Source organism: Artemia franciscana, chromosome 15 (genome assembly GCF_032884065.1).
Source record: "Artemia franciscana chromosome 15, ASM3288406v1, whole genome shotgun sequence".
Lineage (NCBI taxonomy): Eukaryota > Metazoa > Arthropoda > Branchiopoda > Anostraca > Artemiidae > Artemia > Artemia franciscana.
This window is the reverse complement of record NC_088877.1, coordinates 37596174-37620445: the sequence shown is the minus strand read 5'-3', so window position 1 is coordinate 37620445 and position 24272 is coordinate 37596174. Positions and strand designations below refer to the sequence as shown.

Sequence of the window (24272 nt, the reverse complement as noted above, 5' to 3'; positions counted from 1 at the left end):
AATTATACAAGTCCAGCGCATTCTTTCACCCGTTACTTGTCTTCGTTGCTAAGAAACCGCTTTTGTGAGATCTAACCCAAGCGTAAACTTTCAGTGTCCTTCGTTTATTTTACAGTAAGTTTTCATTTATTGTAACGTCTCTGCATAAGAAATGCCTATACACTGAAGGAGCTGGTCTCCTCTAAAAAACGAAAGAAAATAGGAATAATGAGGCATTAGTGAACATGAGTTTTTTTCATTCTTTTGTGTCTCGCGGCCCAGGGATCTAGTTGAACTGTCAGGAAGAATTTTTATTTCTAAGAGTGAAAGTAAGGGAACTGAATTCTGCAGGAAGAGGACAAATTATTTTTTCTTCTCTACAGTTTATATAAAACGGTGTACGCTACAGTATTCCTGATTTGAGTATAAAACTTATTGAGATGAAGAAAAAGTCAAAAGTTGAGTAGAAAATTAGTTATACAAAGTTTTGTCAATGCTAAACCACCAGCAATGTAAACTTAATATTAGCAGAATTATAGAGATATATATAAAATGCTTAAAAGCACAAATAATATTTTTTTTTTTTACAGAAACACAAAGAATGTAATAAAATTAAAAGCAAAGAAAAGCTACCCTACATTTGAGGGGTTTTTGCATCATCCCATCCCAAACTTTTGATGTTAAAGTTTAACTTATACTTCACTGAAAAAATGATTAGAGTACCACTGGTTTTAGGTACACTGGATTTTAGTGGGTTTTCCACCCCTTATTACCTTAGAAATTAAAATACTTATTCGTATATTTAGACACTTTTATTAATTCTTTTTGTGTTACTTATTACCAATTGCGAAAGGTAAAAGGTATGTGGAATTACCCACTGCATTTGGAGATACCTTTTTTGTATCTTCATTAAAAAATTGAAAAATATCTCCCCCACAGTTTATTGCCTTTAATTACTACCACTGTATTATCAATATAACAGCTAGTAATCAATATAAATGCAAAGACTCTAAAAGGATTCTGTTTCATGTAATGGAGTGAAATAAATCACTAAAAAAATCGTCTTGAAATACAAATTTTTTCTTGGTGTGTTTCTATGTTATTTTTTGTTAGGTTTGTGGTACCAATTCAAAAAATTCTGGGGGGGGGGGGCCAAAATGTAGTTTTTCAATAACAAGGGGCTATCAATACAAAAAATGGTATTTTCAATGAAGATACACCGCTCCCTTCTCCGAAAAAGCTATTCTTTAAGTTTTAATGTGGGCAAAAAAATTGATTGAGAGGTGCACAGTCCCCGTGCTCGTCCCGCTGTAATCAATGCCACTGCGCAAAAAGAATAAGAAGATGTTGCAGGGAGTGTTTCAACTCAAATTTGTCGGAAGAGGATGTATTTTTCAATACACCCCGACAAAAATTCCAGAAAAGCGCATTTTTCAAAATTCAGGGGAGGGGAAAATTATCTAATATGGGGTGGGTTGGGATTGCCCCCTGCTTTGATCCCCTAGTTTATACCCTCAGTTGCAGAATTGGGAGTAATACATACAAATTTGGGATGTTTGTGTATCCTATTGTTCTTAAAAATCATAAAATCTCTCCTAAACTGAATATAAGGTAAAATAGTGGAAATCTTACCGAAAATATACGAACTCTTGCGTCACAAAATATACTAAAATGATTTAAAATATTATGATATCACTGAAAATGATTTAGCAAAGTATTATGTTCCAGGTAATTTCTTGTCGTTATAAGCTTTGACTCGATGATTTATTTTAATTTCTGATGTGTTAAGTGCCCCTTTATTCACAACTTTTTCTTTATGTTTAATGTGACTAACCATTTGACTTCTGTTTACTTCAAGGTTTCGTTTATTTATTAATATTAATTTCTGTTCGTTTTATGTTTTAATAAAGTCTTAAAACTTAAAAGTCTAAAAAAACTTCAATTTTAGCAGCCTTTGTGTTTGAGAAATTTGTATTAAACACCTGTGATAGAAAGTTAAGCTTTAGCTTCAAGAGGTAGGGTTGAGGAAGGGACTGCCACCCTCATATATTGCACAGTCTATGATCTTGTTAATTTTTAATGTTACACCTTATTTTCAGTTCAAAAAATCAGTTTTATTTTTATTTAATTTATGGTCATTTTCGAAGTTGTGCCAGGAAATTTTCTTCCGTCCCCCAAGTGTAGCGTTCCCTGCAAAACTCCCCTGGAAACTTTTCTCTCCATAAAAAATTTTACCTGTGGAATATCTCCCCCCGCAAAACATCCCCCCTCCACCCAAAAAAGCTTTGTATATATTCTGACAACAAATCCTATATCCGAAAAATGGGAAAATTGCGCAATTAAAAGCCCTTTCCCCACGGACAATTGGGGTCGGTTCATCCCAGTAGGCATTGTTATTGAACCTTGTAACTCTGCTGAATCAAATGGCGATTTAAACATTTCACTTCAAAATGCATTTATTTCTGCTCTTTTTTAAATTTTGATATTACTCTTTACTTCTACTTCTTTGTCTACTTCTACTTCTTTGGAAATCTACTTCTAAATCTACTTCTTTGGAAAGCCTTTTTTAAAAGTAATAACTGTACAAATATCAAGAGGATTTTGCAGTATGGGTAATATTTCATACTAATTTATATGATGTTTTTATATCTCCTTTTTTTGTCCTCATAAAACATCTCCTGAATTCAAAATTAGGCAAAAATATGATATTCTGTGAACTGGCTAACTCTGCAGGAAACTATAGAATTACAGCATTCAATGAAGTAGCCAACTCTGCAGAATTCCACAATCTAATTTTGAATTCAGAATATCTTTGGACAAAGGAATCCTAAAGAAACGTAGAAATGCTTTAAACAACGTTTTGTCGGTTGGTAATTGAAAAAAAGGAAATCGGTAAAATGAAAAGGTCTGTCTTTGAGCAAGAAAAATAAATAATATAGATTTACATATAGAAAAGTTTGATAGAAAACTCTTGGAAAATATTGTAGGGCGGACGAAGTTTAATTCTTTCCTCAATATCAGAATTTTATGACTCTTTTTGATAAATCTTGTACATATTTCTGCTGCCGCTACTGACTGAGAACCACGATATTACTCAGTACCAGAGGGTATGGGAAACTCATAAGCAGGGCCATATCAAGTTTTACAAAAAAAACATTACAAGCACAATTTTTTTTATATGTATATCTGTTACTTTTAGAAGAAATTGAAAAATAGAGGGGGGGGGGGTTAATACAGGTAACCTTCCCATCCCACTCCCAGGATATGGCCCTTTTTATAAGAGTAGGAACTGGTTCTAGTGTCAAAAAGAAAAATTCCCAAGGATATTTAGGGTTTAGTGACTTTTTTTTTCATTTTTGAGTTGACAGATAACCGAATATCGTCCTTTTCAACCAACCATCTAGGGCCAAGAGAAAAGCAGGTCGTCCTCAAATGGAGTGGGGTGATGTCGCAAGGAAGGGTTGCATGGAAACTGGAACTTCTCAAGAGATTGTGAAGAGGGAGGTTTTGAATAGATTGGGCTGAAGGAGGAGCATTGTTAGCTGTGTTGGCCTCAGATGGATTGGTGCTGCTGTGGGTTGCTACTGGTAGTAATAGAAGTAGTATTAACCGAGGCCTGATTTATGCAAACTGCATTTTAAGCTTAAATCATTCTTGCAAATGAAAAACAAAATACTGATTAATTACCATTTACAGAGAAAATCCAGAGAATGTTTCCGATTTTCTTTGAAATTTTCTGCCGTTCAGTCAAGTCGCCGTATGCTATAGGGCCTACACCAATTGTGGCACTAGAGTTTTTTAATCCCTGTTGAATCATCAAAAATCTAACTACTATGTGGTTAGTAACAATTAACATTTTTATTAGTAATAAATATACGTAACTTACAAATTAACTTAGTAATAAATTTCTATATTTGTATATTTTATTACGTATATGAGGGGGCTAGTCCCCTCGTCAATACCTTGCTCTTTACAATAAAGCTCGAATTTTGTTCCAATCCATTAATAATGCCTCCTGAATCACAAAGGCCATTTAATAAGAATAAATAGCTCTTTTGAAATTTACTAAAAATACTTTACCGTAATTGAAAGGGGCTGTCCCCTCCTCGACGAGGTATTGCGAGGCATTGCGGAGGGGACGAGCACCTTCATACACGTAATAATTTCTGTTAGCTTTATATTTTAATGTTGCTCCTTACTTTCAGTTAAAAAAACAGGTTTTTTTTGTTTAATTTCTGAATATTTTTGAATTAATGCACGTTTTGTTTTTGGCTCACCGTACATAAAAAATTAAAACGAACTTTGCATATTAATTTTAATTCTTTGGCTAAATGGCTTTCTTAAAGTTTTGATCGGACGATTTTGAGGAAAACAGGGTGCAGTAGGGGGCCTAGTTGTCCTCCAATTTTTTGGTTACTTAAAAAGGCCACTTGAACTTTTAATTTTATTTACGATCATTTTTATTAGTAATAAATATACGCTTACAAATTAACTTACGTAACGAACTTCTATATTCGTATATTTTTATTACGTGCATGAGGGGGTTCGTCCCCTCTTCAATACCTTGTTCTTTACACTATAGTTTGAATTTTGTTCCAATTCCTTAAGAATGACACCTGAATCACAAAGGCCGTTTATTTAAAATAAATACCTCTTTTGAAATTTACAAAACACTTTACCGCAAATAAAAGGGGCTTTCCCCTCCTCGATGCCCTGCTCTTTACGCTAGAGTTATTTAATGTTCTAAATGGTCAAGTTGTGAGAGAGAGCCAAACTTTAGCGTAAAGAGCGGGGCGTTGAAGAGGGGACAGCCCCTTTCATGTGCGGAATAATTTCTGTTCGTTTTAAGTTTTAAGTCGCTCGTTATTTTCAGTCAATAAAAAACTTGTTTGTTTTAATTTAACTTCTGAACGTTTTTGAATGAATAGAGGTTTTTATTTTGGCTCACCGTATATGAATTATTGAAACGAAACTTGCATACTAATCTTACTTTTTTTTGGCTAAATAGCTTTCTCAAAGTTTTGATTGGACTATTTTGAGAAAGAGGGGCGGGAGAGGAGCCTAGTAGCCCTCCAATTTTTATGGTCGCTTAAAAAGGCTACTAGAACTTTTAATTTTATTTACGAAGGTTTTTATTAGTAGTAATTATGCATAACAAACAAATCAACTTATGTAACGAACTTATCTATTCGTATTTTTTTATTACGTATATGAGTCGGTCCCCCCTCGTAATACCTCGGTCTTTACACTAAAGTTCAAATTTTGCTCCAATTATTTAAGAATGACCCTTAAATCGCAAATGCCCTTTAATTAGAATAAATAGCTCTTTTGAAATTACTAAAAACACTTCAGCGTAAAGAGCGAGGTATCGAGGAGGGAATGAATCACATAATATATGCAATAATTTCTGTTCGCTTTATCTTTTAATGTTGCTCCTTGCTTTCAGTTGAAAAACTTATTTTTTTTTCAATTTCTTAACGTTTTTGAATTAACTAAAACGAAATTTGCATATTAATTTTATTTTTTTGGCTGAATGGCTTTCTCAAAGTTTTGATCGGACGATTTTGAGGAAAAAGGGGTAGGGTAGGGGACCTAGTTGCCCTCCAGGTTTTTTTTCCTTAAAGAGGCCGCTAGAACTTTTAATTTTATTCACGAACGTTTTTCTTAGCAATAAATATAGGTAACTTACAAATTAACTTACGTAACAATCTTTTATATTAGTATATTTTTATTATGTGTATGAGAGGGCTCGCCCCCTCTTCGATACCTTGGTCTTTACACTATAGTTTGAATTTTGTTCCAATTCTTTAAAAATGACACATGGATCACTAAGGCCGTTTAATTAGAATAAATAGATCCTTTGAAATTACTAAGAATACTTTAGCGCAAAGAACGAGGTATTGAGGGGGGACGAACCGCTTCACATATGTAATAATTTCTGTTTGTCTTAAGTTTTAATGTTGCTCCTTACTTTAAGTTAAAAAAAATAGCTTTTTTATTTAATTTTTCCTTGTTTTTTAAATAACACTGGAAAATCCCCCTTCATGGAAATTATATTCCCCCTGATATATTCCTCGATGAAAAGATCTTCTCATTTAACCCCCTCTTCCTACCATCAGAAAAAATCCTCCATCAAAACTTCTGTATACTTCCCAATAATCAATACTATATGTAAACAATGGGTAAATTTTCCAACTTGCAGCCCTTCCCCCGGGGACTGTGGGGGATTAAGTTGATCTTAAAGACATAGTTATTAGGATTTTCGACTTTGCGGAATAAAATGGTTATCTCAAAATTTTGATCCAGAGACTTTTGAAAAAAATGCTCATGGGAGAGGGCTAAGTTGCCCTCCATTTTTTTTGTTTTTTAAGATTCTATGACTTTTAAGGGTGTTTAACCGTTTTTCCTAAAATAAGGCAAATTTACTCAGGCTCGTAACTAAAATTGATGAAACTTATATATTTAAAATCAGCCATCCATCAAAATGATCCATATAAAGTGGGATGGAACATAACCCTGCTTAACTCCTGATTTACTACAAAACCAGCTGCTAACCTCTTTTCCTACCTTAACGGCAGCAGTATTATACTCTTACATAGTACTGTTCAATTTAATGTATTTGTCTCGTATATTCATGAACCTTAAAAACGTAAACAAAAGTTTGAAGCTCATTTGAAAATATTATAAATTGACATTGCTTAAATAATCAATAATATCGTGTGAAAGGACATTAAATTGCTTAAAGAGCCAAAAACTACCAATTTTTAATAGGGCCCCGTTGCCTTGAGTTTCAGGCGAGTGACCTGATTTATAAGCTCCAACACTTGCGCTAGCAAAAAAGTAATTAAAAACTGGTTGACCAAAAAGTCGCCTAAACTCGCAAGCAAACAAGCATCCGAAGCCTAATAGGGCACGCTCGCCTAGAGTGTCATACGAGTAAAACTTTGATTTAAAATTGACACCTTCTATTTTTGAATTGAAATCAAGCTGATGGACTGTGATGAAGAAGTTGAGAGCCGTGGGCTAATTTGAATAAAAATCCAAAATAGACAATCTATAAGACTTTTTCAGACGTGCATAAAAATGATGTCATTCCACTTGTTTATAGATATCTGAATCCACAAAAGAGTTTGCGACCTTAATAGTCTATCATCCATCCGTCCTAGGGCAGAAGTAAGATATATCGTAATGGAGTAAGGGTAATTCAAATAGTCTATGAGTTTCTTTGAGCCACTGTCTACAGGTTTCTATAATTCTACTGTCTTGAGTTATGATGAGATAAACCTAAACGTGTTTAAGACACACTTAACGGATTAACGGATTAACAGATTAAGACACACTTAACGGATTAAAGACACAACCCTGCCAAAACTATTCTAAGAATAACACCAGATAGGTTGAGACGAAAAGCAGAGCATCATCGAGCAGTGTCGGAAGGCGTTAAAAGAAAATATTATTTAATACTAGCTGTTGGGGTGGCGCTTCGCGCCACCCCAACACCTAGTTGGTGGGGCGCTTCGCCCCCCCCAAGCCCCCCCGCGCGCGTAAGTCGTTACGCGCCATATTAGTTAAGCGCCATTGTAGTTGTATCCCTGTGTCCCACCTGTGAATATAGATAGATTTATATATGCGTTTCAAACTACTTAAAAATTGCGAATATACAACATTTTTGGCTTTCCCACTACTGGGAGCTTTCCGTTTCCAATTGCCAGCAATTGATCTGAAAATGTTTGACCAGAGTCATCGTTTTGCAATCGGACACGCATATTTGTAGTTAATTTTAGTATTTTTACGTGTGCCCATAAATTAGAATTTTTCAGGCAAGCATTCATTTCGTCTGCAGGAGTTAAACTACGTAAAAATTGCGAATATTTGGGGAAATATTTGGGGAAATATACAATGGGAAAGCCATTCTTGGCTTTCCTATTGTCTGTGCATATACAAAGCCGTATGTACTAATAATGACGTCATATGCAAACGCTCTTTTTACAAACAAACAAACATGCATACACACAACTCGTTTTTATATAGATAGATAGATAGATAGATACAATACAAATTAACTGCGTAAAACTTGCGAATATACAACATTCTTCGCTGTCCAATTGTCGCTGCATATAAATAGATTGTCAGGTTTACCGACCCTCGAACATGCAACGTACAATTGTCCATGGGAAAAACAATCAGTATTAAGATCTATACCACATTTTTCTAATGATTGAACTTGAGCTTTGTTAATGGTGAATGCAAATGCTAATCGAATTGGGAATTGCAATCTTTTAAATTGAAAAGCCAGATCCGTTGGAATCATGGGAATGCGAGGAATAAGGACAGCCTCACCCTCAAAAGGCACTGTCAAGATTGTGGCCTCTATTAGGTTTTCCATTGTTTTTTTTTTTACGGCAAGTCGCGTGCCATTGCAAAGCTTTGGTGGGTTGATATTTCTTAAAAGTATTATTGGTACGCCTATTTTTAGTTGTAGCACGTGTGGTGGAAACTCTGAAAGATCTATGTAATTTAAAAATTCAGATGGATAATTAACCGCTTCATTTGGTTCCAAAACTGTGTCGACTGACTTGTAAAGGACTGCCTGGTCTCGAATCTTGGTCAAAACAATATTGTTGATTTCGTGGACGTCTATATTTTTGGGTGCGAGAATCGCTCTTTCACTTAGCCATTTATTATTTTTATTATTTTTTAGAATATTCGGAAATACTTTTTCAATCAATTCATTTTTGGACGTCACTAAATTACAGAAATCAGCAGGTAGTTGTATACGTCCTGAAATTGAGTCTATCGTATCATAAATGTCTTTATGTTCCGACGTTAACTTGGGAATGTTATTTTGTACATACGACAATAGATCACTCGTACTGTAACTTCGTTCACGATCCAATTCTACACATGTCGAAACAGCAGCGATACGGTTAGGTGAAGGCATTCCCAAATCCCGAAGAGGTTTGTTTGCCATACGTACGCACAAATCTTCTATAATAACTAAAGTGTAGTTATAAATTTCTGATGTAAAATCAAAAGTCATATCTGACGTCTCTAACTGTTTTCGATGGAGTATATCTTCGGACATTTTTGACTTATATTTTTCCCATAACTCTGTAGGAGCTGATGGAGAGCAAGTTGTTAAAATGATGCCAAACAATGCACGAATTTGACGGTATCTTTGAAGATGGTAGGTTGGCCGTCGACTGACTTACCCTGTTTTCGACGTTCAAATACTTTATTTTTAGTATTCCACGTGTAATACGAAGGCACTTCAGTATACAGCAGTTTTTTTGCAAAAGAATCATTTTTGCAAAGCGAAAAAAAGCTGTTAATTTTGTATCCGGTGGATTCAGGGCTCTTTGTTGCACGTTGGTTCCGAGAAATAAACACGTTGACCATTCTGTAAATGTACCGGTAAGTGAACAACAGCTGGACTACGTTCATGTATCGGAAATGAAAGAATTCGCCAAACAGCTTCATTACTGCTTATGTATCTTCCAGCCTGATATTGTACGATTTCGTCGAAATCTTTGATTTCCGGCTGCAAGCCAAAAACTGCCATGTCACTGCCTTTGTTGTCGTATTTACATATGTATTTGATTGCCTTTACGGAGTTACAGTATTCAACGTTTATGTGTGCATTAAATGTTTTTGATAATAATGGGGAATATGGAACAACCCACTGGTTATCTACTTCGATGGTGGTACCGTTGCCATTGTAGGTTCTTCAGTCATTTTACAATTAGAAATTTCTCTTTCAACGGTCTTCTTACAATTAAAAATTTGTCTTTGAACGATATTCTTAAATACCTGTGTCCTGGTCGTCATTTATATTCCCTGTGTCCCGGTCGTCATTTGTGTCCCGGTATCCCAGTCTGTAATTTCTCTTTGAGTGTCCCGGTCGTTATTTATATTCCCTCTGTCCCGGTCGTCATTTGTGTCTCGGTCTGTAATTTCTCTTTGAGTGTTTTTTCTTTTTAGTATTTTTTAGTTTTTTACATTTTTTCTTTTTTCAGTTTTCTTTTTCTTCTTTATTTTTCAGCTTCACTATGAAATACATATCGCCGAACCTTTGTTTTTTAACTAAAATCTGGTAGGCATTGATGACCTTATCCAAGTCAAAATCCCAAACCCAATCATCATCGCTATCATTTTCAGTTTTGATATGTTTTGACTCTCGCTGTCCAGGTGGATCTTCATCTAACTGCGCGGTTTTGCTTTCTTTAGCCTCAAGCCTGTTTCCTTGCTGTTCTTTTGATTCCTCGGCACGCTTTCTTTTCTGACTTTCTCTATCAGCAGCAAGTAATTTGGCATAGACTCTTTGAGCATCTTCATCGGCTTTTGCCATTGTAAGTTCATCAGTCATTTTAAACTTAAACATTAATAGATTTCTACGTGAACATATATGTCTTAAATATCTTTAATGACGTCACCGTCATAGCAAAAATGACGACAACTAACTTCATGACGTCAGTCGACACAGAAACATGACGTCACCTGACAGACAGACACACAGACAGACAACTTATTCTTATATATATAGATATATCTACAGACACAAGTATGTAGTTGTTCTCTAACTAATTGTCAAGGAAAGCCATAGGCTCCTGTTGAACTAACCCTAAATAATTTTATTTGATTCTAATTTTTGGCCTCTAATGGAAGAAATTTTAAAATGGTTAGGCTATTTTCTTGCGGATGAAGGATCACAAACTGCCAAAAATAGTAATTTTTGGCTATTAATCTGAGGCCAAACATTTTCTATTCCCAAATGGAATTGCAAAACGTCAAAGTGAAAGATCTGAAGTAAGGTACAACTTCTTGGGAGGGAGTAAAATGTAAAGCTTGGAATGGATTAGGGTTGAAGAATATTTTACGGAGCTGTGTTTTTTTCAGGCGAATCAGTGCGGCAGTGAGGTCCTATCAGTAGTAGTAGTAGCAGCAGCTGTGATAGTTTTAGTAGTAGTAGTAGAAGTAGTAGTAGTAGTAGTAGTAATAGTAGTAGTAGCAGTAGTAGTAGTAATAATACCAGTAGCAATAGTAGTAGCAGTAGTAGTAGTAATAATACCAGTAGCAGTAGAAGTAGCAGTAGTAGTGTAGTAGTAGTAGCAGTTGTTGTAGTAGTATCAGTCGTTTTTTTGGTTATCATATAAAAAAAAAATTCCAGAATCTAGGAGGGAGGGTTAGGAGTGAAAGGGTTTTTTCATTTCTTGTTCAATGTTAATACTAAAAAAGATAATTTCCAAATACAGGGCAGGGGAAACAGGCTATATGACCTGCATCCATCGCCAAGTTCTAAAATTTCTGTCTGCCACCTTTTCGTCCAACTTTTATTTTTCATTGAGGGTACAAGCTGAAAAATAGTTCTTTAATATTTAATACTACTACTACTACGGCTACCGCTACTATTACTACTACTACTACTGCTACTACTGCTATTGCTAATATTGCTACTACTACTACTACTACTACTACTACTGCTACTACTGCTATTACTACTACTATTCTTACTACTTCTGCTGCTAAGAGTTAATGTTTATGTTTGATTTATATTTACAAGTGCAGTTTGATTATGAATATGTTGTAAAGAAACGCAAATCAGCGGTAGCTGTCAAGTTTTTGCTATTAAGCCTGTCTACTACTACTACTACTACTACTACTACTACTAATTCTCATCTTTTCAAATTGCATGCCTGTCATAGGCAAGCTTTTGATGAAGTCAGAACAACTGTGGTCGACAAATAGTTTTTTTTCATTTATTTCATCTGTTCCAGCATTATTCTTTTTCTTCTTCCCAACATACATCATTTGATGTCAGGAAGGTACCTAAGATTAAACAAGAATTGTTGTTTAATCAATTTCTGTTGGTCATGTACTACTCTTTTAATCTTCTTCTTCAACGAAGTAATTGGTGCTGTCAAGGCTCAATTTTCAGAAAATACAATAATAAAAATTATAAATCCAGACTATTAAATTGAAGAAATAATAATTCACTTCAGTAAAGCAAATTATACAATATTACTATCATGATGTTCGTTTCCGAGAAGAAATACGTTCTAAAAGCAAGACTTTTAAAGAGCTAATGGAGATTAAGATATGGTCTTAAGGGATATAAAGGAAAGCCGAGTAATTGCCTTTCGTCTTTCAAACTTGATCTTTCTATTCGAGAGGAAAGGGGAGAATTTGATTTATTGTTAGGTGTTTTCCATTTATGTAAAAGCAAGTAAGGTAATGTTCGTAAGGAAATTTAGTGAGTAAAAAACTATATTGCAAACAAGGTAGAGAACTATGACATGCAGACTTAAAATAACTATAAATGATTTTGAATAAATAATTATAACTGAAATATTAATAAAAAACAGATCATTTCTTTGGTATGTTGGAATTGTACCTTTGGGACCAGGAGATTCAGGTTGGGCTTACTGGTGTTGAGAAGTGAAGTTCCCTTATATTTTATAAGCAAAATAAACTAGCGTACAGAGAAGTTTTACTTGAAACTGGACCCTCCGTGGAGGGCACTTAATTGATGGAAGCTATCATTTTGTTTTCTTTATTAATTTAAAAACTTTTAAATTTACTTTAAGCAGCATTTTAGCTTAAAGGTGAAGGTAATTAAAAAAATATTTATCGATATTTAACTTTTATTTATATTTATTAAATATTAATACAGGGTCTAATTTAATTGATAATTGTAATTTTTTATTTATAAATTATTTTTTTTTTATATCTGTCAATTAAAGTGCTACTAAGTCGGGCTATTTTTTACCTATTTGACGAGTAAAAATCACATATCACTGATTAAATATGGTGAAAGATCATATCAACAATGGCTCAATGAAGAAGAAATGATAGAATTAGCCCAAATTTGTGAATTGGGGATAGTAATTCTCACCACTTGAGTTCTTGCAGTCTGATAAAACCTGGCTACTGCGAATTAGAACAAATCAAAATTTAGTTTTTCTTTACAATCAGCCTTTTCAAGTTATTAAATAAAAAAATAAAATTTTTTTTAACTGAGAGCAAGGAGCGACATTAAAAGTTAAAACGAACAGAAATTACTCCGTATATGAAAGGGGCTGTTCTCTTCTCAACACCCCGCTCTTTACGCTATTGTTTTTACTATTTTAAAAAGTAGAGTTGAGAAAAAGAGTCAAGCTTTAGCGCAAAGACCTGGGCGTTGAGGAGGGAACAGCCCATTTCATATGAGGATTAATTTCTGTTGGTTTTAAGTTTTAATGTCGCTCCTTACTTTCAGTTAGAAAACTTGCTTTTTTTTATTTAATTTCTGACCGTTTTTGAGTTAATGCATGTTTTGATTTCGGCTCTCCACAGATGAATAATTAAAACGAAATTTGCATATTTATTTATTTTGGCTAAATGGCTTTCTCACAGTTTTGATCGAACGATTTTGAGAAAAAAGGAGCGGGGGAGGAGGCCTAGTTGACCTCCAATTTTTTGGTTACTTAAACGGGCAACTAGAACTTTTAGTTTTTACGAACGTTTTCACTAGTAAAAGATATACGAAACTTACGAATTAGCTTACGTAACGAACTTCTATATTCGTATGTTTTTATTGCGTATATGAGGGGGTTTGCCCACTCGTCAGTACCTCGCTTTTCTAAAAAAAGGCTTAAATTTTGTCAAAATTCCTTAAGAATAACCCCTGAACCACATAGGCCGTAGAATAAATAGTTGAAATTAATAAAAATACTTTAGCGTAAAGAGTTAGGTTTTAGGAGGAGGTGAACCCCTTATATGCGTAATATTTTCTGCTCGTTTTAAGTTTTAATGCCGCTCCCTACTTTCAGTTGAAAAAAGTTATTCATATTTATTTTTTCATTGTTTTTTTTAAATAATGCTAGATAATCCCTTTTCATGGAAATTTTCTTTCCCCATGACAAATTCCTCCATGAAAAATTTTCTCCACATAACCCCCTCTTCTCAACCCCTTCTCCAACTAAAAATATCCCTGAGAACGTCTGTATACTACCCAATAACCATTACTATATGTAATCACTGGTCAAAGTTTGTAACTTGCAGCCCCTCCCACGGGGATCGTGGGGGAGTAGGTCGTCCCCAAAGACATAGTTATAAGGTTTTTCGACTATGTTGAATAAAATGGCTACCTCAGAATTTTGATCTGACGACTTTGGGAAAAAACTGAGCGTGGCAGAGGGCCTAGGTACCCTCAAATTTTTTGGTCACTTAAAAAGAGCACTAGAACTTTTCATTTCCATTAAAATGAGCCCTCTTGCAAAGTTCTAGGACCACTGGGTCGATACGATCACCCCTGGAAAATAAAACAAAAAAAAAAACAATTAAGCACGCGTCCGTGATCTGTCTTCAGGCAAAAAATACAAAATTCCACATTTTTGTAGATATGACTTTCAAACTTGTACAGTAGATTTCTCTGATACGCCGAATCTGGTTGTGTGATTTTTATTAAGATTTTATGACTTTTAGGGGGTGTTTCCCACTATTTCCTAAAATAAGGCAAATTTTCTTAGGCTCGTAGCTTTTGATGGGTAAGACTAAACTTATTGAAACCTAAATTTAAAATCAGCATTAAAATGCGATTCTTTTGATGTAATTATTGGTATCAAAATTCTGTTTTTTAGAGTTTTGGTTACTATTGAGCCAGGTCGCTCCTTTCTACAGTTTGTTACCACAAACTGTTTGATTTGATGTAATTCTAGAAATTATTGTTACAGTTTGAAATTAAACGTAAAATATTCTTACAAACTTTTATATGAGCTTAAACTTGAAGCATGAATTGTTTTATTTCAAGCGTTAATCTTTCTTCTGGAGAGAAATGTCTTTCAACTTTTGGAGAATTTGATAGTTTTCTCAGAAGAAAAAAAACTATTGTCTTTTGCACCTTGCTGATGACTAAAAAGCTGTTAGAATTATGTCTAAACTGTTTTATTATTGTATTTTTCTATTATTTATCCATGAAAAAAATAACAGAACAAAACTATGTTAATTTTACCAAGTTATTTACTTTACAACAAATATTACCTTATTTATGACTAAGGAATAAAACAAGATAATGACTGGAATATAAAAAATTAACTCTGAAATAAATAATTATTGGTAATTGTGGTTTACTTTTCCTTGTCTTTAATTTTAAAGTGTTCTTATTTGTTCCATATTTTATTTTTATTTCTAAAAGCCATTTTTTATTCCACAAAGAATTTAACGTTTTGATCTCTTTGTAATTGCAAAACAGTGAAGGTATACTACAACATTTATTTGAAGAAAATAAATGTGTTTCATGAAAATTATAGAATGAATTTAAAAATCAAAATTATCAGAAATGATTTCTTATGAGATAACAAACACTGAATCTATTATAAAATAATCATAATTATGGGTTTGTCTGTACCCCTGTCCTCCCTCCTTCGAAGGCTTGCGATTCAGTCAAAATGAACGGTTTATGTAAATGGACACCTACACAACCAAATGGGTCTTGAAAAATTTAGAAAAATAAGAGATTCAGATTTTAATGAGAAGAATTCCACATACAGTTAGCAGTTTTTGCTAGCAGCAGACACCAAATTACTAACAAGGTTGATAAAAAAAAAACAGCAAAAAATTAGCTAAGAATATATGGCACGGGTTATGAAAATGCGGCTTTCCTTTAACAACGTAGTTGTATTTTGTAGTTGTATTTTCATTTGGTGTCCTTGGTATTTGAAATGAAAGTGATCTTTGGCACATTATTTTTTTTGTATTAAATCGAGTAAAAAATTTTTTTTGGAAAAAAAGTGTGGAATTTAAGGAAAAGAAAAAGTAAAAACTAAATTAATTATCATATTTTTTTTCTAACTTAAGAAACCACTTTAAATCAGAGTTTGGTGTTTGTGCTTCATTACCATTGTCATTTGTACTTTACTGATAACTAAAAAATTGGTTCAACTTGAAGATTTAATTTAGCTAATTAATATTCCATTGGTTTGAAAGGGAAGGAACTAGAAAAATCAATGGATTAAAATTCATTAAAAATTATACTAACATAACATCGATTATTGGTCCTGAAGTGCAAGCTAGTGCTTATGACAAGTATCAAGAAATGCGGGGAAGTAATTTTAGTGTTATAAGAAGTAAATTTCTGGAAATGGATTTTAATTTGTGTACTAGTGATGAAGTGAGTAAAATTGTAAAGTCACTGAAGTCTAATTCAGGTGGAGTGGATGGCTTAACTCTTCGAGGGCTTAAAGCAACTTCGGAGTATATATTACCCTGTCTGGTGTTTATTATTAATCTTTCTCTTGAATACGGTAAGTTCCCTGAACAGCTTAAAGTCGCCAAGGTCATACCCCTCCACAAGGTTGGCTGTAAAAGCGATATTGAAAACTGACGACCGATTTCGATTTTACTTCTTTTCTCAAAAATATTAGAAAAAGTTGTCCATAAACGCCTATATGATTTTGTTCAGATTAATAAATTATTAAGTGAAACTCAATTTGGGTTCCGAAAGGGATACTCCATAAATCATGCCTTGCAGCATCTGGTGGAATGTGTTAGTGGTGCGTTGGATAAAGGGTACTTACCAATGTCAATTTTTATTGATATAAGGAAAGCATTTGATACTGTCGATTTCAAGATTTTGGTGGACCAACTCAAATGTCTGGGAATTCGGGGCACTCTTTTACAGTGGTTTGAAAGTTATCTCCTTGGAAGATCCCTGCGTGTAGTACTTAATGATGTGACTTCATCTTCTTATCGACTAACATGTGGAGTTCCGCAAGGTTTTGTTTTAGGTTCCTTAATCTTGTGTACGTAAATGCGATGCGTTTTATCTTCAAGATGTCTATGTAACAACCTTTGCTGATGATACAGCTTTGACAGTGTGTGCCAAATCGATCGAAGAGGTTGTGCTGAAAGCAAAAGATGCATTGAGAAGCTTGGAGGTTTTTATGAACCTCAGTTTGCTGTGTGTCAACGTGAAAAAGTCATCTTTAATGACTTTCTGCAGAGTAGGCATGCCGGTTGACGCTAGAGATCTAGTGATTTTATCCGGAAAGCCTATTCAACAAGTTCACATATTGCGATACTTTGGTTCTTTTATTGATTCAAACCTTTCATGGAAGCATCACAGTGATGTTATTCTTCAAAAATTGCCCGAGGAGTTGGAACGCTTCGTAGATTGAAGAATTTCTTGACAAAGCGGATTCTTCTAATAATTTATCACTCAATTGTTTACCCACATATTTCATATGGCTGTCTGATTTGGAGCAGCAATTCTTATAGTAACTTCAAAAGAGTCCAGATTCTTCAGAACATTGCCGTGAGGACCATAGGCAAGTATGTCAAGGATGTGAATGACACAAGAGCTTGTTTTAAGTCTTTAAATTTGTTTAATGTGGGCCAACTGCGGGATTATCAAGCAGCAGTTGTCGTTTCCCAGTTCGTGCATAATTTAGTCCCAGGTGTTTTTCGTGACAATTACCGTGTTAACAGTAATATTCATGAATATGATACGAAGAATATTGATAAATTGGTGATTGAGCTTAAGAGTAGCACAAGATCAGTATTTCAATTAAAGTTTCTTGGAACTGCAGTCTGGAATTCTCTAACAGCGAGCATCAGGGTGGCTGAGCATCTACTAGAGTTTAAGAGAAAGTTAAAAGATTATTTAATAAAGAATTACTGAATTTGTATTTATTTGTGAGGAGATAGGAGGTGGTAGGGAACAGTGGTTGGTTGGGGATGGTAAGGAGGAGTGGGTGGTTGGGTGGTACTGAGGGAGTAGGATTGTTGGGATTTTTTTTCTTTTTTTTTATTAAGGGGGGGGGGAAATGTGAAGGAGATTGATCTTTTTTTATATGTTTTTTTCTTTTTTTAGCTATTTATAACTTTATTTTTTGGTTTGTTTAGAAAATGGTTAATTTTTACTACTGCACGCCAACAAAACATATGTTTTTCCATCAGTAGCCTACAGTAGATGTGTAATGTAAAGATTTATAATTGTGTTTATTAATAAAGTATTGTATCGTATATCGTATCAAAATACAATTATTGCTAGAAATATACCAGATTAAAAGGCTTTTTTTAATATCAGTTTTTATTCCTTTTTTAAACCAAAATTAGAAAATTAAAAAAGAAAATTGAAACAGGGCAATATTAAGCGCCGTGGCACTTTATCAGAAGAATAATTAATATACAGGAGACACGTTTACGTTTGGTCAGCTTTTCCAAAAGACAACATTTATTTGATATTGTTTTCTTTTAAAATTATCTTTGATTTTTCTCCTTTCGCTTGGCCTTTGGCCCTGCTTATCAGACAAATGTCCTCTTTTGTTATTTCTCTTTTTAAGACTTACAACTTTGTTTTTTTTTACCTGCTTAAGAAATATTATCATTTCTTTCCACTTCTTCAATCTTTTTACCTTCTTTTATCTCTTTTCAAATAATTTTATTTTTTATCTTTCTTTACTCATTCAGCTATCCTTTTTTATCGAGGACCTTTCCCCTCGACTAACCCTTTCAACTTTATTTTTTAAGTAATTCTCTCCACAGACATTTATTTACAGGAAAATAGAGTACCCTTTTTAATAAGATTATAGGATAACTTTAACAACCTGATTATTTAAATGACACAACTGCAATGATTGTGCTTATCACAAAGTCTAAAATTTTGTTTCAAGAAATCAAACAGTTCGTAACCAAAACTCTAAAAAAAGGAATTTTGATACCAATAGCTACATCAAAAGAATTGCATTTTAATGCTGGTTTTAAATATATAAGTTTCATCAAGTTTAGTCTTACCCATCAAAAGTTACGAGCCTGAGAAAATTTGCGTTATTTTAGAAAATAGGGGGAAACGCCCCCTAAAAGTCACAGAATCTTAACGAAAATCACACCATCAAATTCAGCGTATCAGAGAACCCTACTGTAGAAGTTTCGAGCTCCTATCTACAAAAATGTGGAATTTTGCATTTTTTGCCAGAAGGCAGATCACGGATGCGTGTTTATTTGTTTTTTTGTTTTTTTTCTTTTTCCCAGGGGTGATCGTATCGACCCAGTTATCCTAGAATGTTGCAAGAGGGCTCATTCTAACGGAAATGAAAAGTTCTAGTGCCCTTTTTAAGTGACCAAAAAATTTGGAGGGCACCCATGCCCCCTCCCACGCTAATTATTTTCCCAAAGTCAACGGATCAAAATTCTGAGATAGCCATTTTATTCAGCGTAGTCGAAAAACCTTATAACTATGTCTTTGGGGACGACTTACTCCCCCACAGTCCCCGTGGGAGGGGCAACAAGTTAAAAACTTTGACCTGTGCTTACATATAGTAATGGTTATTGGGAAGTATACAGGGGTTTTCAGGAGGATTTTTTTGGTTTGGGGGAAGGGTTGAGAAGAGGGGATATGCTGGGGGAACTTTCCTTCGAGAATTTGTAATGGGAGAAGAAAATTTCCATGAAGGGAGAGCAGGATTTACTAGCATTATTTAAAAAAAAACAATTAAAAAATAAAAGTGAAAAAGCTTTTTCAGCTGGAAGTAAGGAACAGCAATAAAACTTAAAACAAACAGAAATTATTACCCATATGAGGGGCTCACCTCCTTCTAATACCTCGCTCTTTACGCTAAAGTATTTTCTTTAATTTCAACTACTTATTCTACGGCTTTTGTGATTCAGGGGGTCATTCTTAATGAATTGGGATACAATTTAAGCTTTAGTGTAAAGAGCGAGGTACTGACGATGGGGCGAATCCCCTCATGTATGTAATAAAAACATGAGAATACAAAAGTTCTTTACGTAAGCTAATTTATAAGTTACGTAAATCTTTTACCAATAAAAAGATTCGTAAAAAATTAAAAGTTCTAGTTGCCTTTTTAATTAACCAAAAAATCGGGGGGCAACTAGGCTTCGTCCCCCGCTCTTTTTTTCTCAAAATCATTCGATCAAAATTATGAGAAAGCCATTGAGCCAAAAAAAAAAAAATATATGCAAATTTCGTTTTGATTATTCCTCTGCGGACAGCCAAAATCAAAACATGCATTGATTCAAAAACGTTCAGAAATTAAGTAAAAAAAAAACAAGTTTTTTTAACTGAAAGTAAGGAGCGACATTAAAACTTAAAACGCACAGAAATTACTTCGTATATGAAAGAGGCTGCTTCCTCATCAACGCCCCGCTCTTTACGCTAAAGTTTTTTACTGTTTTAAAAAGAAGAATTGAGAGAAAGAGTCAAACTTTAGCGTAAAGAGCGAGGCGTTGATGAGGAAGCAGCCTCTTTCATATACGAAGTAATTTCTGTGCGTTTTAAGTTTTAATGTCGCTCCTTACTTTCAGTTAAAAAAACTTGTTTTTTTTTTTTATTTAATCTTACAAGAAATTGGCATATAAACCTTTTGCCTTTCAGAAAATAAAAGAAATTTAAAGAAGTTATAATTTTAATCGTAGCAACAACAAAAATTATGTATTTTTTAATTTGAACATTACTCGAAGCATAGACTTAATGAAAAAAGGGAGGTAAGTTAAAAAATACTGTCATGATAATTTTTTCTTTTCCGTATATACGATGTGTTTGCCAAACGAAATCACAGCGACAGAACTCTTTTTTATTTATCTGTTTGGAAACAGCATGGGCCATTATTAGAAGAACTATTAAGAGTTGGAAAGAAAAAGCCATCACACAAGGGGTTACCCGAGATAAAAGAATGCCCTTTAGCACGAGAAAGACAAGTTTTGTTTTCCTATGGATTTGTTTTGATTAGTATATGGTGACTTGAAGTGTGTCTAGTTCGGCTGCGAATTAATCAATAAAATACCAGTGATTTCTAAAATTAAAATCTATTAAGTTTAAAAAATTTTTTCGTTACGGAAAGAAGACGAGGTGGGACTTTTTATATAAGAAAAAAAACGGCTGATATCTGCAAGAAATTTCATTGAGGGTTTAAGTGAATTATAGTTTTTGCTATGGCACACACTTATTAGAAGAGGCAAGTGTTTCTATATACTATCTATTATTTGTCTTTATAGAGCAAGAAGATGAAATCTGATAGGAGCATGGGAAATTTGTTTTACGTAACAATGTCTCTTCTAAGCATAGCTGCAGTCTCCCATAGGATTAAGAACTCTTAGCACATACAAGGTTTTCATATTAGGGTTTTGTTACACCTGCCAAGAGAGATTGGCAGCTTTTATCAGAAGCAGAACACGTATCTCTTTTGATGGAAAGTTGTATCTTGGTAAAAATAAATTATATTAGTCAGAAAAACAATTGGTTTATGGAAAAAATTACCTTACTTGCTGTGACAAATTGTTTTTATGGATTTCTCAATATTCTCTAGTTAAGCAATGAAGAATACATTTGTTAAAACATTTGATAAAACAAGCCAAGTGACAAATTAAAGGTTTTGTAACAAAAGTTTTGAATATCTTTCTAGGGGATCAGATTTTAGAAAAAATGGAAATAAGTTAATGATGGAAAATTAGCTAGCTAAGAAAAATGCAAGAAATTCCAGCAAATGTTGTGGTAATATTTACAGGGATCAGATTTAAGTAATTCAAAAATAAGTTAATTATGAAAAATTAGCTATCCTAAAAATAAAAGAAATTCTAGAAAAAACTGTGAGAATCTCGAGACTTTGGGGAAAGGGGCATGACCCAGAAATTACAAACTTGAAGTGTCTTTTTCTTTTTCAAATAAATTCTCAGGACATATTCCCGTGAGCAGTGATGCCTCACTGGGTTTGACTGGGGAACATCCCCTTCGAATTCCGATCCAGACACTTGTTTATTAAAAAATTCTTCTAGACACAGGTCCTATTACGAAAGAGGGTTTGTTTACTTAGGTGGTAAGTGTATTTTATATAATTGGGCTTGTTCACTTCAGGATGTTAGTGCATGTTACATAATAGAGAGTTTTTCTTTGATTGTTTAAAAACCGAGGAGGGCCAGAAAAATTATTCAGGCATCCCGCCAAATTACGATTTCTTTGATTTCTACGTAATAGGAGTTGTTAGAGCTCAGGGCCCTGTCGAATCAAGATGAAAAATTATGCGTGACATTATAGTTTTTTGTCGGTTCTTTAAAAACCCGCAAGAGCCAGGAAAAACTCTTCAGCTCCTCTCAAATCATGATTTCTTTGATTGTTATGTAATACAACTTGTTAGGGTCCTCTAGACAAGCGGGGGAGACTCGGTTGTAAAAAATCGATCAAGGTCCAATATTTATAGGTGAAGATGACCTAATCTTACGTGACTTTTTTTGGTTCTGGGGGCCTTTATAATCAACAAAATACTGGTTTTGAAGGTCAACGACGCGTAAAATATTAGATCATAGCGTTCACTCACCTCAGTATTGAAAAAGAGTTCAGTATGTCAACATCGAGGATATTATTCTTGGCATATTCTTTAGTAAATGATGCTTTTACTCTATTGGATATTAAATTGCTATTAATAGTGAAATCAAACCTATTGCCTAACGTAGCTGTAGAAATTACAAGGAGTTGTCGGCTAACCCTAGAATGGGACGAGATGTTCGCACTATATATGCATTACATTCACTTATGCTTTGCAGCAAAAGTGAATGTAATGCAAACACAAAGACTAAAGGATGGAATCATTGAAATATATTGAAGACAACAATCTGAATATATCTATTAAAAAGGATTGTTGGTCGCATTTTTGTTGGATATTTTACCAGCGAGAAAAAATTTCAATTCATTGTTTGTCTGAAATTGGTTGTGAGTGTCAGGGTTATTAATGACTGGATTTGAGAAACAAAAGCATAAGGACTCTAATGACTTTGGGAAAATGTTTGATTCTAGATGATGAGTTTCAAGAGTTATCTCTCTATAAGAAAATATTTTCTCAAAGAATATTTAACGATGTAATGAAAAACGTTTCCCTGCCTTTTTACTATTTATGAAACTTTTACTTCGTGGGCCAGATGCATTTAGCCAATTTATGGACATATTAATTGAAACAAAAAAAAAATGATATTGTGGACGTGCTTTTGAGTACTACCTAGAAATTCTTTTAAGATGGTCATTTCTCATGCCAACAACAAATACGTCAAAATTAAAAAAAATCTGTATAAACAAGTTTAATTGGTTTGATATATGGCGTCACCTGATTAGTCGTAATCCCAGAAGACATTTCTGGTATCGATCGCGAGTCAGTTTCCTTTTGGAAGTGAGACAGTCAAAATTGAAAAAAAACTGTTTCACAAATGTTTAATATGTTTTTATATATTGCGCAGCTGGTCAAGATGTGAGAATTTTACTAATGCCTATGGCTATAATGATAAAGTCTAGATTTTGCAATCCATGTAAATTGCATAGATTATATGCATTGCAAATCAAAGACTGTAATTCCTATCTTGAAGATGTTTTTGACTATCACGCTAGAGGTTTCCTTTGTTTCAATTGTCACTATGATAAATGTAATCAATAGGAAATTACTTACCCTGGCATGATTGCAAACGATCCTAATCGTGATTTCAGTTAATTTTTAAGAGAATGGTATCGTCATGGTTCTAAATTGTTTTGTGAGGACGAACCTGGTCTATGTTTCGATTGCTGGAATAAGTAAGAGAATCTGGTTTTTACGACCTCGCTGTGAAGATACTGGCTACTATGATTATAAACACACTGATTTTTATATGGCTGTCACAGAAAGTGATTCATTATATGAGAGTATCGTTTGTGGAATTGCTTCAAATAAGCAAATTGAAACACCTGAATTTTATAATATGAATCAAAATAGTATTATAGACTTTACGAAGAGATATAATAGTAATTTATACAATAGTACAATATTACAGTTCTACAATATTACATGTAGAAAATATGACCCTGACTTTGTATACCAAGATCATTACAAGTTCAGTCCTGAAGAGCTGTCTTCACTTATCATTACCGATTATTACCTATAAGTGAAAGAAGAAATATAAAGGACGCAGGATTTTGAATGTACATACGAATTTTTATTAATAAACAGATTTGCAAACATTTTTAAATCGTTTCACTCTTAGGGCACTGAAAATTTATATTATGCAGGTAGGAAAGGGTTTTTTCAATTAGAAAGTCATTCAGTCAAGGATTGTCTACATAAATGTTAAGAAATTCACTGTAAGTATATCCATGACATCTAGGAACAAAATACAATAGTGCATGAAAACCACAGCTTTTGCTTGATAAATCTTGTACTTGCTTATGATTCTGAATAATAGATTTTCCATTCTAATCAAGAAATTTTTTGATATGAGGCGAGTAGAATGCATATGGTAGACCAAGAGGATCGAAAAATTCAATATTTTTCACTGTTTGAAAGGTG

At 33.8% G+C, this 24272-nt stretch overlaps 1 protein-coding gene across 1 annotated transcript in view; it reads right to left on the bottom strand.

The window, feature by feature from the left end:
• The window catches only part of LOC136036433 (tachykinin-like peptides receptor 99D), a 189419-nt gene that overhangs the window by 38724 nt on the left and 126423 nt on the right, over positions 1–24272 (bottom strand). The window lies entirely within an intron of this gene.